Source organism: Octopus bimaculoides, chromosome Z (assembly GCF_046866305.1).
Source record: "Octopus bimaculoides isolate indiv1 chromosome Z, ASM4686630v1, whole genome shotgun sequence".
Lineage (NCBI taxonomy): Eukaryota > Metazoa > Mollusca > Cephalopoda > Octopoda > Octopodidae > Octopus > Octopus bimaculoides.
The window spans coordinates 19273226-19292279 of record NC_142944.1 but is presented as its reverse complement, the minus strand read 5'-3'; the positions used below and the strand labels follow the sequence as shown (position 1 = coordinate 19292279).

Below are 19054 nucleotides of genomic sequence, written 5' to 3'. Positions count from 1 at the left end.
TGAAGATTCTTAATGAGGAGAGTGAATAGAAACACGAGTGAGAGAGAAAGCGAGAGCTAGAAAAGAGACAGAATGGAAGTATTGGAAGTGAACAAGTGATGAGGGAAGATAGTGTAATGGCTAACGATAAAGATGTCAACTTTTATTACACAGGCTGCGTAATGGGAAAAAGAATGATAGTAGGGAGGGGGGAACACTGTCAAGAGAGGGATGAGTTATAAATGAAGAGAAGGGGAGAGTGGTTAGAAACTAAACATGAACACAATGGTTGCAAGGGACCTAGACATAAGTATAGCATACTTCAATTTCCGTCACTGCCATCATCTATGACAACCTTCATTTGTTATGCTGATATAGTTTGGGCAGGTTTTCCTGTTAATTCACAGGTTGTGGTTTTTGCCATTTTCTTTATGAGACTTAGCAATGTGAGATCACCACAACCACATCTCAGTTCTTTGTATTACACTTCCTTGCAAACTGGAACATCATATGCCTCTGATTCTCACATTATGGAGAATGTGCAAATCTTTTATTTTTTGCTTCTACTCTTGATATGAATAATTAATGTCTAGCTTCTCTTCAAACAATTTGATATTGTTCTTTGCTCCAGTTTTTCTTCCAAGCTTTCTAGGCTTGACTCTTAGCTCTCATCTTCAGTATCATATCAACTTGCATCTTGCTGGAACCTTACAGCAGCCTTGTATCTAGTCTGTAACTTTTAGCAGATAGTCTTGAAGAAACTTTCAATTTAAAACACACACATATGTTCAACCCTTCATCAGGAGTCAATTGTCATCTATGTTATAAGTCCTTATCACCTCTGGGCAAGATTGTTTGTGGAAGACCAGTTATCACCCCTACACACCAGTATCCCCTCTCCATGCCACCAATGTTGTCTTAGGGAAAAGTAAAGGCTGATACAGCATAACACCAGTGACATCGCAACTCATTTCTACAGATAAGTGAACTGGAGGTACGTAAAATAATTGCTCAAAAACACAAACACAGCCCAATCTAGGAATCATACTCACAACTTCAAAATTATAAGCTCAATGCTCTAATCACTGAGCTATGCACCTTCACAATTCCATTATAGATTCAGCTATAAGATCTGGATCATCAGTATATGGGAGTTCCTACAGAAAGTCAGTCTTGAGCTCTTATATGTATGTGTGTGTGTGTGTGTATATATATATATATATATATATATATATATAAACAATTGCAGCGTGGAAGGTGTTTATAAGCCATTTAAAATAACACACAAAAGCCGTCAGATTCACTTCAACATTTAAATTTAATTTGTCAAAATATTTTTGTCACTTTGAAACCGCGACCTGTTCACTGACAAAATTCCGTGCTGCATAAAAGCATTATATTTATATCTGTATATGCTGGTCTTTTTATACCTATCTGTTTGTGTTAAGCATTCCTTAATGTCTCACTTTTCTGACATCCATCCCTCCATCACTCTTCTAACTATATATATATATATATATATATATATATATATATAAATATACACACATACACACACAAATGCATGTATATATACCTATATAGAGACATATGTATCTATATATACATATATAAAATTGATGCATGGCTGTGGTTAACTTGCATCCCAACCATATGGTTTGGGTTCAGTCCCACTGTGCAGCGGCCTTGGAGAAAGTGGCATTCACTACGACCTCAGGCCAACCAAAGCCTTGAGCAGATTTAATAGACAGAAACTGAAAGAAGCCCATCATGCGCGTGTGTGTGTGTGTGCGTGTGTGTGAGTGTCTGTGTGTGTCTACTCCCTTGGCTTGTCCTTACATGATGGTTGTAAATGAGTATCATTTGAGTGATGTCTGCTGTTTCCAATCTTCTGTGAAAAACATGTTTGGCTATATGAGTATGTAATCATGCTTGGAAGCAGGCAAGGTTGATGACAGGAAGGGCATCCACTCATAGAAAATCTTCTGCATTGAATTCCATCCGAGCAGAAATTTGGACGCTAAAATGATGACTATTCTGTTGGATGTCTGATGTTAGTGTGCACATATAACAAAGTGCAAATGTGTTGAGGAGAAAAACTATGCAGAAGAGGAATCACATGTAGTGTGCAAAACAAAATACTGCAAAGGTTTGGTCATGTGGTGCATGTGGATGAGGACAGCTGTTTTAAAATGTGCCAATTGTTTCAAACATGTGAAAGATGAAGACCCAAAGAGATGGGAGATGAAATAATGAAGGTTGATTTCAAGATGTTAAAAACTTCATGGAGATGATATGGGACTAAGATGATTGGCAATTTACTATGGTGAAAGCGAGATCCTAAAAGCATTATATTTACATCTGTATATGCTGGTCTTTTTATACCTATATGTGTTGAGCATTCCTTAACATCTCGCCTTTCTGACATCCATCCCTCCATCACTCTCCTAACTACAGTACTAATCAGCTGCTGCAATCATTTGATAGTAGAATTGGCATATATTTCATTCTTTGCTTTTGAATGACCTGTTACCTTCCTCTTTCCCTGAAACCTCTTCTTGTAAAACTCCCACCCTCATTCTTGTTATCATCCCTGTCTGTACTTCTTTCCACAGATCACCCATGCCCTTTCTGTGCCTTCAATTGTCACTTCCTCCTCTTTGAGCAACATCTTAGGTCCCCCACTACCTCCTCATTAATATCTCCCCTATCTGTTATCATTCACAACATTCTCTCATATCTGCCACTGACTCCATCCCCATCAACCTTTATCACTCCATTCACTGTAGCCATCCTTATGTACCTCTGACTTCCATCTCTGCCACTGTTCATCTCCTTCCTGCCTCCTTCCATTTTCACACCCAATGTGTTATCTCCTTACTTTCTCATCTATCCACAGATTATGATACTGCTGCTCTCTATACTTCCTCTGCTGCTGCTGCTGCTTGTCATCTCTTTCCTGAACAACTTTATCTTTCTCACCTTTCCACTGCATGCTAATATTTTCCTTCAACTACACTTCCACCCATGCTCATCACTCATTACAAACACATCTAGCCCCATCTCTAACCACTTGCCACTTTTCTCTCACATTTACCTTCTCCTTCCCTCCTGATCCAATGTCTACATTCTCCCTTGCATTCATCCTCTTGTACCTTGAAAGTATGCTTTGGCACCCTATCATCACTATCTTTGTTTGTTCCCGCTAGTCTCACCAATGCCTACCCTGCTTTAGCATGGGTAGGCATGCATGCCTATCCTGCTAAAGCAGGATAGGCATGCATGTCATCTATAGCAAGATACCTGTAATTGTCTAGCTATCATGTTTTAGCTTTCAGCACCTGGCATAAAACCACCTTTCCCTCTCTCAGAAACACTCTCACTAAGTTGACAGGGAGTGAGGGTGCTTTTCTTTTTCTTTTCATTTATTTGCAAGTTACTTGGCAACCTCACTAGTACTGGTGTCATGGAAAAAGTATCCACTATACACATTATAAAGTGGTTGGCATTAGGAAGCGCATCCTATCATAAAAGCTATGCCAATGCTGACACTGAGGCTGAATGCAACACTGTAGCTTGTCAGATCCTGTCAAATCATCCAACCCATGCTAGCATGGAAGGTAGTTGCTAAATGATAATGATTATGATGATGATATGGTGTTGATAATACACATTCTCACATCCCCATACCCCTCACACATTTATAGCCCATTCTTTGGACGAATATAATAAGATTTTTCCTAAAGCCATCAAGTTCATGTTTGTTCATGTTAAAGGTGATTACAAGGCCATCATTTCAGATGGCCTTAGAATCACCTCTCAGGTGATGATGGCCTTATAGTCACCTCTAACATGAATGGGCTTTAGGAAAAATCTTATTGTATTCTTCCACAGAATGAGCTTAAAAATCACAGTTGACACAAATCTTGGTAGTGTTAACTTTTTAGATATTACCCTAGATTTAAGATCAACCAGCTAAATATGTTTATATGAAGATTAGAAAGAAATGAAAGGAACTTATTATTCCTTTGAATGTGAAATATTAATGTGATCTGAACAAAGGAATACAAATAAGTTGAGAGAAAAAATGCAACGTAAGAGAAACTGGATGTAGAGTGCATCTGCCCAGCTACAGATGTGTGGCATAAGGAGAATGAAACTTGCATACAGAATTGACACTAACTGAATGTGAATGGGACCTGTGGTAGAGTGAGACATAGTAAGATGTGTGTGTGTGCGCACATGCACTTGTTTACATTTACACTGTTCCAACAAAAAAAAAACTGTCAACAAATAGTCTGCAGGCTTTGCACCTTTGAAAATGAGTGGAATAAGAGATAACTCATCCGAAAAACCAGGTAAGGGTTGGCAATGGGAAGGGCATCCAGCTGTAAAACAATGCTTCAATAATATATTTGTCTAACAAGTGCTAGCATGGAAAAATAGTTGTAAAAACAAATGAATATATATATTTAAATATACACAAACACACAAATACATACACATATGCATAAATATACATACATAAAACACACACACACACACATATATATATACACATACACACACACACAAGCATACACAAGTAAATATATATTTAGATATAACAACAACAATTACCACGATAGCAACACTGTGGATAAACACACAAACACAGAGAGATATAGGAACTGTACCAAATTTTGGGGTCCTAGGGCAGCAGCAGCGATAATTGTGGGAGATGATGGGGATGAGTGGAAGGTCATACTGCTACAATAACACACACGCAAGTGTTTATTTGGCAAAAAAAGAAAAGAAAATGACCATCCCGAAATACAACAATATGTTTCAACACATGATTCCACATCAGGGAGTCTTGCAACACACATTCATAAACACACACACACACACACACACATACATATATATATATATATAAATGCATATATGGGTACAGGACGTCACCAACTGTAAACAACATGAAATACAAAAACAAGCGAGTTAAATATGCAAACAACAAGAGAAAAAAAATTGAAAACAAGACAAGTAACACAAAGAACGACCCTTCATCAGTTGTCAGCTGTCTATCTACTCCTCATTTCAAGCAATCAACAACAATATAAGTCTTCGAAGACAGTTGTTCCCATAACTTCCAAAATCAATTTTGGATTTTATGGAGGGTCAAAATTGGGAACAAAAACAGGACAGTGGAGACGTGCAAGGTTCGTTAGACCAGAACGAGAGGAAACATACTGAATGCTGGAAGAAATATTTTCTCTGAAAAGAGAAAAGATAGAAGAGAAAGATAGAGGACGTCCAGTCCTTTAGAACATCCGTGCAGGAAAGAAATGGACGATGGTCACGCGTGAGCAACAAGAGAGAGAAAGAGAAAGAGAAAGAGGGAAGGAGAGAGATAAATAGCAAACGGTGGTTTTATAAGTAAGGGATCTCTTATTACACATGGCTTTGAAGGCACAAAGTGAGCAGATGATCTGTTGACAAAAGAACAAACAACACCTCTACCCATGTGTTGTAACATTTGTAACAGCAAGATGTAAACAGACTTACTAGTTCAACGTTATTTAGATTGAGTTAAGATAAAGTTAAACAATATTTGTAAACATATTTCAATACCAACCAACTTCTGGCTAATAATGAAAACTCTGAGTCATCATATGACAAATAAGTCGCACACACAGACAATACACATACAAACACGTATATTTATAAATTTACACACACACACATATATATATATATATATATATATATACACACACACACACACACATATTACAGTATCATGGCATCAATCAGACTATCAGATGTTGAAAAGTTCATAATTTTATATGCTTACCATTGATAAACAAAAAATATTGTTGAAACTAGTTTGGTATATATGTAAATTTTAAACAATTACAAATTTTTCAAATTTAAGCGCATTTTCAACAATATATTTGCCTGTATATGTGTGTGTGTGTGTGTGTGTGTGTGTATATATATATATATATATATATATATATATATATATATAGATAGATAGATAGATAGATAGATAGATAGATAGATAGATAGGAAAATGTGTGAAATCCTCAGTACAGATAGGTATATTTGAAAAAGGAAAAGAATGACTTCACTGGGACAGTAAGAACTAAGAGTGCAAGGGACTTATACTCTCTCAAAGGCCCAGGAGGCTCTCTTGACATAGTAGACAGTTTCTGATATTTAGATGACCAAATTAGTAATGGTAGTGGATGCTCTGAAAGTATTGTTTCTAGAATAACAATAGGATAGCGGAAGTTCAGAGAACTACTACCTCTGTTGGCAGCAAAATGACTCTCTCTCAGAGTGAAAGGTAGATTATATGATGCTTGTGTGAGAACATCTATGTTACATGGCAGTGAGACATGGGCTCTGACTGCGGAGGACATGCGTATAAAGCACCCATAATGGTGGCACATATAAAACACCTATGCTGGTGGCATGTACAAAGCACTAATACTAGTACCACATAAAAAACACCAAGAACACTCTGTAAAGTGGTTGCTGTTAGGAAGGGCATCCAGCCATAGAAACCATGCCACAACAGACAATTGGAGCCTGGGGCAGCTCTCTGGTTTGTCAGCTCTTGACAAAGTGTCCAACGCATGCCAGCATGTAAAATAGATGTTAGATGATGGCAATGATGATGATGATGATGGTGATAATAGATATAAAGAAGTGTCTTATTTCAATTTCCATCTATCAACTTCATGCCCAAAGTTCTGGATAGTGGAGGGACATCTATGAGGTAGCATGCGGTTGGACTGAGTCTAAATGCCAAGTTATCAGGAAGCAAACTTCTTAACCACATACACACATATATACATACATTTATATATGCATGTGTGTGTGTGTGTGTGTATATATATATACACACATTTATATATATATATATATATATATATATATATATATATATCTGTTAGATGCAACTGAGACAGTATTAAATTAAAATTGCTGTCTATGTATCATACTCCATACATAGTTGATAGGCCAGTCACTGCAGTATTTCTCCAGAAATAACCCCTCTTATGGTTGTACTGTGCTAAAAACAAAATTCATGAAGAAAGGAGATGAAAACTTAACCCAGCAGCAGCAGCCAGCAACAACACCAGATGCATTTCAGCTTGTTTTTTGGGTTTCATTAATGACCTGTACTCAAAGCCAGACACATATCTGAATGAGAATTCCTTGCCTCCGGTGTGTATACATTAAATACAATACATAAATGTCAATTTTAATTTAATACTATCTCAGTTGTGATTACTGGATTTTTTTATTCAGCCAGGCAGCTTTTTGCAACATCAGTAAATGCTTTATTTACTGTTTCCTATATTGGTGACAAAGCCTTATTCAGGCATGTGGCTGGCTGCAAGTACATGTTACTGAAGAGGCCTAGAAAAGCCAAAATGCATCTGGTATTTTTGCTAACCTCTGCTGGGGCAAGCTTCCGTCTCCATTCAATATTAATTTTGTTTAACACAGCATATCCATAAGAGATGTTATGTCAGTAAGAACACCACAGTAACTGGCCAGTCAACTGTGTTTATACAATAAGTATGATACGTAGATAGCTATACATGTATCTGTATGTACATATATATATCAACATCATTATCACCACCAGTTTTAGCATCTACATTTCCATGCTCTCATGGACTGGATTTTCAACAGAGCTGTGAAGGCATCAAGAGCTTGATGCCCCTCCTGTTGCCAATACACATCTCTTTGCAACTAAGGTAATATTTCCATGACCAGAAATATTTTCATGGAAGACTGGAAAGAAGACACTGCTTGCACTCATTTACAAAGAAAGTCAAGGCAAGGAGGTAGTAACACACACAACACCCACCCACCCAACATATAAATTCAATGAATTCTCTGTATATTGGTTTCAAATTCTGGCACAAGGCCAGCAAGTTCAGGGAGAGGGCGTGAGTAAAATACATCAATCCCCAGTACCCCCACTGTACAACAGGGGGTGCTTATTTTAACGACCCCAAAAGGACGAAAGGCAAAATCAACCATGGTGGAATTTGAACTCAGAACGTAAAGATGGACAAAATACCACTAAGCATTTTACCCAGTATGTTAATGATTTGCTACTTTTCTGTGTATATTTATTAGTGATACTTATTTTATTAACCCAAGTAAGATTTGAATTCAGAATATAAATACAAAAATTTTTTCCCAATATTTTACTGATTCTATTTTTTAAAAAAGCTTTTCAAAAAAATGATATTGGTTTCACATTTTGGCACAAGGCCATCAATTTTGGGCAAGGGGTAAATTGATTACATCAACCCCAGTACTCAATTGGTACTTATTTTATCAATCTCAAAAGGATGAAAGGCAAAGTCAACCTCAGCAGAATTTAAAACTTAAATAAAAAATTTTTTTTTAGGGTCTGTATACACAAAACGTATCAAAGAAAAGAAATATACACACACACACATATATATATATATATATATGCAAGAGAAAAAGAAACCATGGAAGACCTAGAATGAGATTCAAAGATATTGCAAAAAGGAACGTGAAGTGGAAAGGAATTAATCATAAAAACATGGTAAATCGAAATAAAAAACGACCAGTATGGAAAAAGTTTATCAAGTTATGCCAAAGCTATGAACAGTCAAAGCTGTGACATCTGACTGCAGGTATCAATATAATAATATATATATATTACTAAAAATTTACATTGGTTGGGCCATGTACACAGGATGGACAACAACAGACTCTCTGGACAACTGCTTTACTCTCAATTATGCAAGAAACCATGGAAGACCTAAATTGAGATTCAAAAAGGAATATAGAGTGTCTGGCTTGCTAATGATTCTGACAGCTTGTTGTCACTTTTTTTCAATAAACAATATTAACATTGTTTGACCTGCTTGACCACAAGGTTCATGCCTTTAAATATTTGTCAAGGATGAAGTTTACTGAATTCCAGTACTTGGCAAGTATTCATTTTACCAAAGTGGAAACAATGACAGGCCAAACTGACCCTACTGAATTTCACTAAAATCATCATTACTGTTTTCACTGCATATTATTATAATTGCATTCATATCTAGAATACAATCACAGGATTATAAATTATTATAATTGCATTCATATTTTTAGAATGCAATCATAGGATTATAAATTAATTCCAATACAAGATTAGAACTGTATTTTATAAGCCTCTCCTTCCCACTCCCCTCCTGTTAAAAGGACAACACACAAAGTTGATCTTAGTATGATTTGAACTCAGAATGTAAATCATTGCAAGTAATTACTCTTAAGCATTTTGTTTGATGTTCTAAAATGATTCTGCTTCTTGGTGGGAATCATTAGCAAGCCAGACACTCTATATTCCTTTTTGAATCTCAATTTAGGTCTTCCATGGTTTCTTGCATAATTGAGAGTAAAGCAGTTGTCCAGAGAGTCTGTTGTTGTCCATCCTGTGTACATGGCCCAACCAATGTAAATTACTCAAATTGTGCAAGGCAATTTGTTTGAGGTTTTACTTAATCTTTACTTTACTGTTATCCACCACCTGTGCAACACTGATGCACAAATCAACAAAGGAGCCTTTACATTAGCAAACCACTGTACATACAAGTCGAGTCTCCTTCAAATATCACCTTACTATCTTAACTCTTTTGTTACTATGTTACTAACGAAATAAACTGCTTTTTGTTTCAATTAATTTTGTAAAATAATGGAGGATTTAGTAGAACTTAGGCATTATTAACCTGCCACCTGGAATTTAAATTGAAATGGAATTTTTACCGAGTGCAGTTTTGAGCAGGTTGGTATCAAAAGAGTTAGAAACAAAATTTTAATCTTGTCAAAAACTTACAAAAAAAATCAGAACAGCCACAGATAGAACATCTTTGGCCTCATAACTTCTCAATCATTCAAAGCTAACCTGCAGCTAAACAGCAATAACAACACACTTTGATACAAGGATTCAAATTTGGATGGAGGGAAGGAGGTGTAGATGATTTAGATGATTGATATTCATCAATCCTAGAGAGAAGAGAAAATCAACTCCAATGATATTTGATATCTGAAAATGATTGTTTGTCAGTTTCACCAGTCTATTTATAGTAATGATGATGATTTTAAACATATACAGGTTTTACATATAAATGACTATAGCACTCCCTGAAGATATACTGGTTAGGTTATAGTATGCTGATGAGGGCTAATAAACAAAAACATGTTTCTACGGACAAAGATTGGATTTAATTAAAGCATGTAAATTAGTTTCCAATGATAAATTTCTTGAGAGTACGAGATTACCTTCCCTTTAATTTCAGAGTTGTTAAGAATTACCACTAGGTTTTTGTTTTCTTTTTCTCAGAACATTCAGTGACATTTTTTTTTTTTTGTTAAGTCATTCAGGACATTTCCCGTTTACTTAATTATAGAAGATAAAGACTTTGTTTTTTATCCATCAAAAATCAATAAAATAGTCACCATTCTGTACCCAGTCTAATTTCATTCGTTATACTTTTTCACAAATGTGACTTTATGTCTTAAGTTTGAAATTGCGATCATTTTATGGTGCATGCACATATATTTTGTATATATTCATATGATCATTCACTGAGAGAATTTCGATTTGATTCGGATCACTGACTCCAGTTAATTTTGTAACGTGCATTGTTGTTTTGCACCATTCAAGGTTTAGCCCTGGTCAAAGAAACCCATTATTGAAAGCGTTTCAGCCATTGCAATCGGATTTAATTTATACGATTTCATTATGCAACATGTCCTTCTCTTTCTGTGAAGGTAAGCTACGATTTGAAAAATTTGACCATTGTAACTAGGAAATCGAGTGATCACATGGTTCGCATCGTTCAGTATTGTCTCGTAGTGTTTGTGTTGTCTTCCGTGTGGGAATTAGACAAATCGTCATGTAAAAAAAAGTATGAGTTACATAAAGAAAAAAAGGACCAAAACAAAAGCAAATCAATCTACTGCCCTACAAATGTCGATTTATGAAATAAAAAAATAGCAACAATTTTTTTTATTGCCATATTACTCACCAACAGTTGTCAGTCTGCTGTTGTTCTTGCTTGTGATGTTGATCTTCAATCTCTTTCTTTCTCTCTCACGCTCAATCACACATTCACACACTTTCCCTCCCTCCCTCTCTCTCTCTCTTTCTGTCTTCCTCACTCTTTCCCTCTCTTGGCGAGACAATTTAATTAACAGAGTCTCGAGAAATGAAGGAAAAAAAGGAAGAATAAAGACAAAAGAAGAAAACAGAAATCGGTCTAAGGTCACTTTAGAGCTAAAGGTCCGTCAAATGATCTGTGACAAAAACTCACAACCAGCTTACTAGTGTGAGACATTGGTGCTTCTGCTACGATAAGCACGCCACCTGTATAGATATATGTTTCATTAAGAGGAGAGATAGTAGTACTGTCACGCTTACTTATTACAACCTCTCTCTCTCTCTCATTCCTTCACTATAACTATTCCTCTAACACTCACTGTTGCTTCCATCTCTTAACATCCCTCTTGCTTTCATCCTGTATCTTATTTCTCTCTTTCTCATTGTCTCTAGTCTTCTGCTACTCGTTTCACGCTTTCTTTCCTCCTCTTCCTCCCCACTCTCTCTTTCCTTCAAGCCTTCCTCATTCCTTTCTATCATCCCTCTCACCCTTTATCTTACTATTTATTTCTCTTTCTTCTTCTCTCTCTTTCTACTCTTTTGCAATTTCTCTCTCTCTCTCGCACACAGACACGCTTACAATCTTTTTCTCTGTGTGTAGTTAACGTAGATATATAAATGAAAATGAGATATAAAATAAAAACATACTGGATACGAGAAATAATATTGTATCCTCAATCGTCACAAATTGTTACTCTGTATTTCTCATAGAATATACATAAATATATCGACAAATACAGATTTAGAAGAAAAAAACATACAACGTTCCTGATTTATTAAAATTATTTCCACTGAGAATTACCAAATGGTAATCAAGATCAGTTTCAATTGAGAAGGGGAGATGATCTAAAGATTCAGGCAGTCTCCAAAACTGACATGCAAAATAAGGGAAAAGTACAGACTTAGTATCCAAGGCGGCGAGCTGCCAGTAACGTTAGAACGTTAGCACGCCGGGCAAAATGCTTAGCAGTATTTCGTTTGTCTTTATGTTCTGAGTTCAAATTTCGCCGAGGTCGACTTTGCCTTTCATCCTTTTGGAGTCAATAAATTAAGTACCAGTTGCGTACTGGGTCGATCTAACCCTAACCTCAACCCTTCCTCAAAATTTCGGGCCTTGTGCCTAGAGTAGAAAAGATTATCTACAGCAGTAGTTCTCAACCGGGTCCATATAAGATTTGGGTGAAGGGGTCCACGCAACAAAATGGTCAATTGGGATCCACAATAATATTTTAAGGGCCTCTGAAAAAACTTTGCTTTAGATGTATGTATTGGTATTTATTGCAAGAAACAACTTAGTTCCTTTCTCTAACATTTTACAAAGTTCAACCTACAACAAGTTAATGTGTAATAAACAAAATAGGAATTTTGAAAGAAGTTTCTATAAAACTAGGTCTTAAATATCGAATGGTTATGGGGATCCACCAGAATAAAATAGTAATTAAAGGTGTGCATAGACAAAAAATAGTTGAGAACCCCTGGTCTAGAGATGAGATGACAGACGTAGACATGGGTTTCAATAGGTATCGCCAGCATAACACTTGTCCAACCTTTTACTTTTGTTTCAGTCATTTGACTGCGGCCATGCTGGAGCGCCTTTTGTCGAGCAAATTGACCCCAGGACTTATTCTTTGGAAGCCTAGTACTTATTCTATCGGTCTATTTTGCCGAACCGCTATGTTACAGGGACGTAAGCACACCATCATCGGTTGTCAAGCGATGTTGGGGCGGGGGAACAAACACAGACACATAAACATACATACAAATATATACGACAGGCTTCTTTCAGTCTCCGTCTACCAAATCTACTCACAAGGCTTCGGTCGGCCCGAGGCTATAGTAGAAGACACTTGCCCAAGGTGCCACGCAGTGGGACTGAACCCGGAACCATGTGGTTGGTGAACAAGCTACTTACCACTAGCTTAGGGATTTATTGAAGAATAAGTACAACACATTTACGGCCCAAGTAGTTTACATGAATTAAACATAGAGCTAAGAGAAATAACCCGTAGTGGTCAGCAGCACGTAGTTCAAAAACAAATACAAGCATTGCAGATATTTTTGATTTATTAAAATTATCTCTGTCTCTAGAGCATGTGTCAGGATTACCAAATGGCAATTATAAAACCAGCTCCACTTGAAAAGGGGAGATAATCTCAAAATCAAAAACTTTCCAGAGTTGTTAATTGTGATGCAGAGATAGATATTTAATAAATCATGAATTTATTATATATACCTATATTCGTCTATGTTGTTCAAGTACATGTTACTGGTCACTCTGAGTTACTTCTTTTAGCTTATTTTTACACACACACACACACAAATTATCTGTTAACATCCTGGTTCTGATGAATGTGAATACTTCATTAAGGTTTCTACAATTGCATGTCTTTCCCAACGCCAACCACTTTATACAGCTGTTTTCTTTGTAGTACCAGCACTAGTGAAGCTCATTTCCGAACTTGTTCGACTGAGAGCCTAAAGTGGTCTTTTCAACAAAAAGAGCATAGAAAGAGAGAAAAATGATTCTAGTTGGAGGAGGGGTTGAGGAAGGGGAAGATGAGAAGAATAGATTTATAGTCATGAATAGGAAGTAGTGAAGGAGATTATGACAGGAAAGCAATTAGAGATAGAAGTTATTGAGAAAAGGAGTGGATAGACTGGAAAAGTGATAGAATGAGTTATGTTGGGTGGGAGTCTAGAGTTAGCTTCCATTATTATAAGGGGAAAAAAGGGAACAGGAATGGAGCAATAGACTTCATTGTATATATATATATATATATATATATATATATATATTATAAGATCTGGTAATTAGTCATATATTAATATATTAATTAATATCGATTAATTATCAGGGGGCCAGCACATTTAAAGAATCAAAGAGATTCAGAAATATTATCTGCAATCTCAGAGGATTAAGGTACATTTTAAAAATAACGTCGACCACTAACGTGGACAATTAATGCGCTAGAAATAGATCACATTTTGTGTCTATTAAGACCTAAAAAGTTCTCAACATGAAATATAGCAGCATACCAAAAACGTGAGCGGGCAAGACATTTAAAATCACCTAAAAAAATCATTATTAAACAGGAACCAGGTTTCGGATATATATATATATATATATATTAAAGTTAGATCAGACCGGTTTATGGGATTATCTCAAGTTTTACGTCCACAAAGGGTTTAGCTTTATGGCGTATCATCAGATCCCAAAACCTGTTAGCTTAAAGGCCTCTGTAAGAATATGGACCCTGTTAGTCAATGTCAACAAAAGGGATTGTCTCCCCTTGGCTATCGATTGCCCATGTCAACAAAGGGGATTGTATCCCTTTGACTATCGATCGCCGGTGACACTGTTATCTCGAGGATTCCAATAGGCTAGCAGTAATGTATATATATATATATATATATATATATATATATATATATATATATATATTTACATATAAATATAGATATAGGGCAGGGAATTGCCAATTAGTTAATAAAATTAATAATTAACAATTTTGCCAAGTAGTTCAGTATGTAAAAAAAGCCTTTATCGGTAAAACATTTATAATTATAAACATATAGGGATCTCCGTTGGAGAAAAAATTGTAGTTACAATTAGTACTTTGACTGCTATTTCTAAATTTTCAGTATGTTGGTGAAGAAACTCATGCTGATCCCTATATGTTTATAATTATATTTACATATATATAGGTATACATCCAGTAGTATATTGGATATTTACTATCCCTTAGATGGTTTCTTAACCTCTAACTCATACATTCATATATGTATATATATATATATATATATATATATATATATATATATATATATATATATATATATATATATATATATATATATATATATATATATATATATATATATACATATATGAATGTATGTTCATTATTATGATTGACCGTTGACTGAACACTATTCAATTTTTTTTCTCCGTGTTTTTCTCCTTGTCTCCGTATTCTTTCTGTTGAAGAGCGTAGCTCGAAACGTCAAAGACTTTCCGTATTCCCGAGCGTCATACTAATATATACTTTTGTTATTTACACCACCTGTCCTCGTCTGTTGCTATTATTTGTATATTCTCCCATATATATATATATATATACACATATGTGTGTGTGTGTGTTGTAGGACTGGAGTTTCCATTTTTACATATGTAAAGTGTAATGAGCTACAAAATTTTTACACTCTCTTGATTTCTTGTAATTCAGGTCGCGTCATAGTCCAAGCAGACAAAATGGAAAAGGTGTTGCCCCAGAGAATGTTGAGGGAGATGTACTTCAACAACCGCTCTGACTTACAGGTCTTGTAATTGTAGATAGCCATCTCTGTTCCAATAGTGGTGAGCTGGGATATGGTCGGCAGGGGTGGGCGAACACACCAGAAGTCTCCACTGTCACAGGCTCGACCATAAACCTGTCAGAGAGCAACCGATACTTTGACAGTTTGCTTTTCTCAACCAGATGAGTAGTGGAGCTTGGAGTGGCACCTGAACACACCAAGTTACCTCTGGAGAAGGTGTCACAGCATGTGGGATCCCAGATGAAGAGTCTACCACCATGGAATGGGAAAATTGCCGTACTGTCACGCCTTTTACCATCTCCTCAGTGTAGCCCTGCTGGTTTGAGCTGTGAAGAGAAGCCTGTGTCATCCAGGAAATGCTTTATGAGCAACTGACTATAGGTTGGAGAGGAACGCTGAGTGAGTCATTGAAAGAAAGAGAGGAGTTGGGATGGTTGTTGCACTGGTTGGAAAGAACGGGGAAAGACAAGGAAGGGTGTTGAGGAGGCAAAGAAATTGCAACAAGAGGTTAATGAGAAAAAATTAGATGGTGCGTGGATGCAGTGAAGGAAAGAGATACTGGATGCTACCATGGAGATAGTGGGGTAGGGAAAGAGCAGAGTGTGAATTCGCCAAAGCACCCCAGACGGAGAGGCAGATGATGAGAGAGAAGGGTAGGGGGAAGAGGTGAGGTGGTAAATTTGTGTGTAAGAGTGAGTCTATGAATATATCAATATTTATATATATATATAAGAAGAGGCGGCGTACTGGCAGAAACGTTAGCACCCTGGGTGAATTGCTTAGCGGCCAAGGTCGACTTTTCATTTCGTCCTTTCTGGGTCGATTAAATAAGTACCAGTTACGCACTGGGGTCGATGTAATCGACTTAATCCGTTTGTCTGTCCTTGTTTGTCCCCTCAATGTTTAGCCCCTGTGGACAATATATATATATATATATATATATATATATATATATATATATATATATATATGAAGGCAGCAAACTTACAGAATTTTTCATCAGAACGAGAGAATAAAAGAATTATATGCCTGAGCTGTGCAGACAATACAGGACTGACATGGTGCCTCAACTCAAGTACCTAATTCAAAGGAATCTTAATTATTCCATGATTTTATATGCATGTGTGTGTGTGTATTAATCAAAGTGTATAGTATTATATATCCATTATGGTTAATTTTACTGATCGATTTCGCACTTGGGGTTCAATGGAGTGTTAAGTAATAGTCCTGATCATGTAATCTTGCACTCTTCAGAGATGGCACTTATGGAATGAAATATGGTGACTGCTCTATTATTTAGGAGAACTGACACATCCAGTTTGTGGTTGCTGTGAAAAAGATGATGAAATGAACCGAGCAAAGGTTAAGAGTTATGTCCCTTGGTACCAAAAACCATCTCTTGGGTTGTTGCAAGGCGACAAGAGTTTTCTGGAAAAAAATGTATGGGAAATGTGTGTATTTTTAAGGTTGGTGTTCTTGTAGAAATGGAATGTGTATAGTGATACTATATGTGCAGCGTTTTCGGGGAGGGGTACAGATTGCCGAAAGGTCGCATACACATCTATGTTTGTTAGGGTGTTTTCCCATGCACTCACAAAATTGTACTATGGTATATAACTAATAATGGACCACTTTAAATCATACTTAATGTTGCTATCTTTTAAATCCTAAATGTATTTACTAAGATTTGTAGAATTACCTTTTCTGATGATGATGACTATACTTAAATGAAAGAGAATGATTATGAAATCTAGATTTCCAAGTTATAGCAGATGAGCCTATGTAATAATATTTATTATCCTCTGCAATACCTTACATTGATTCGCTATATTTTCCTTAAACACTGATTCTCTAAAGTACAATCAATTATATTATGTGTGTTTGGTACTCATAGCTAAAAGAATTCCTACTAGTCTTCTTTTCAGAATTAAGTGTTAAGACAGGATTATTATTATTATTATTATTATTATTATCATCATTATTATTATTGTTATTATTATTTTTGTTGGAAAAGAAGAAAATCCAAACATCGGGCTACAACGAGTAACCTTAGATGCCAAGAATCCTCCTAAGTATCCTAGCTGTCCCTAATAACACTGTTTTCTGAAACTGTACTAAACTGGGTTTTAATGCCTATTTCCTATATTGATCTGTTCTGATCTTTAGGGATAGTTCCCAATGCACCTATAACTACTGGGATAGATTTTACCCGCACTTTCCATAGTCTCTGTAACTCAATAGCTGGGTCCTGGTACTTTGCTATTTTTTCTATACTTCTCATATTGATATTCTAAGCATTTGGGACTGTAAAGTCAATTATCTGGCACTTTCTATTCTCTTCATCTCCTACGACCATACCAGGTCTTCTAGCTCTGTCAGTCTGAATGTTAAAGTCCCACAACATCTTCTATTTCTTACTTTCTAATACTTTACTAGGTTCATGTTGATACCATTTATCAGTATGTTCAAATCCTAGCTTTCTACATATTCTTGTATTCTTTCTGTGTCAGCATGCTACATTCACTTACTATATGAATATGTATTCTTTCTGTGCCAGTATGCTACATTCACATTATTATTATTATTATTATTATTATTATTATTATTATTATTATTATTATTATTATTATTATTACTATTAATATTAAAACTAGATGTTAATTTAACTATATTATAAGAGTCAGAACTACTTTTACTTAAAGAATTGAAATCTAGTTCAGGAAAATTATCATTAGAGTCAATTTCACAATTCACACTATCAATTCTACTCTTGTTTACAGATTTTGGATTGAGATATCAATCTACAGCAGTATTAATATCTACAGATATTAATCTGCAGCAGTATATATCCATTATGGCTGATCTTGGCAATCAGTATCGCACTTGGGGTTCAATGGAGTGTTAGGTAACAGCCCAATTATGTAACCTTGCACTCTTCAAAGATAACAGTAATGGAATGAAATATGGTGATTGCTCTCTATTGTTGGAGGCGAATAGATATATTGTGGTTGCTGTATAAAAGATGATGAAATGAACCAAGCTAGAGTTAACTTGAGTTATATCCCTTGGCACCAAAACACAACCTTTATATATATATATATATATATATATATATATATATATACTAGCAGTATAACCCGACCTTGTCCGGGTGTGACTTATTATGCCATCTACGATAAGTCTTGCTAGCTGAAAATCAACTAAAAAAGAAAGCCTTACAACGAAAAAAACCCTTATGATGTAAATATGTTCATAATTCAAAAGACGATGAAATTAATAGGGAAAGTCTGAAAGCTGTTTTGCGTAAAATTATTAAGCATACGTAAATTTCATCCGTGTAATTGGCTATAGAAATGCTTGTGCAAAACAACTTTTTGTGCTGCCCTGATTATACATAGCAGGGTAATCCCTTTTCACAGGAGCTAGGATGGCAATTTGTGATGAAGCAATTGCTGGCAATCTGTTGCCAAACAGTTTTGCCAGAATTCTATCAGATTGGGCAGAAGGTGTTGATGCACCATTTGGCATTATGTTCAAAGTAGCTACTGGAATGTGGTGAATTGC

The 19054-nt window shown here is 35.8% G+C and overlaps 1 protein-coding gene across 10 annotated transcripts in view; it reads right to left on the bottom strand.

Moving 5' to 3' along the window:
- LOC106883594 (E3 ubiquitin-protein ligase HECTD1) overlaps positions 1–19054 on the bottom strand; it is a 104766-nt gene that overhangs the window by 64353 nt on the left and 21359 nt on the right. For 6 of the 10 annotated variants that reach the window (XM_089365520.1, XM_089365529.1, XM_089365519.1 and 3 more), the window contains exon 1: positions 11043–11363. The exons of the other annotated variants lie outside the window; for them this stretch is intronic. The gene's annotated coding sequence lies outside the window, so the exon portion shown is untranslated. Of the gene's footprint in view, positions 1–11042; positions 11364–19054 lie in introns of those variants that run through there. 10 annotated transcript variants of the gene reach the window in all.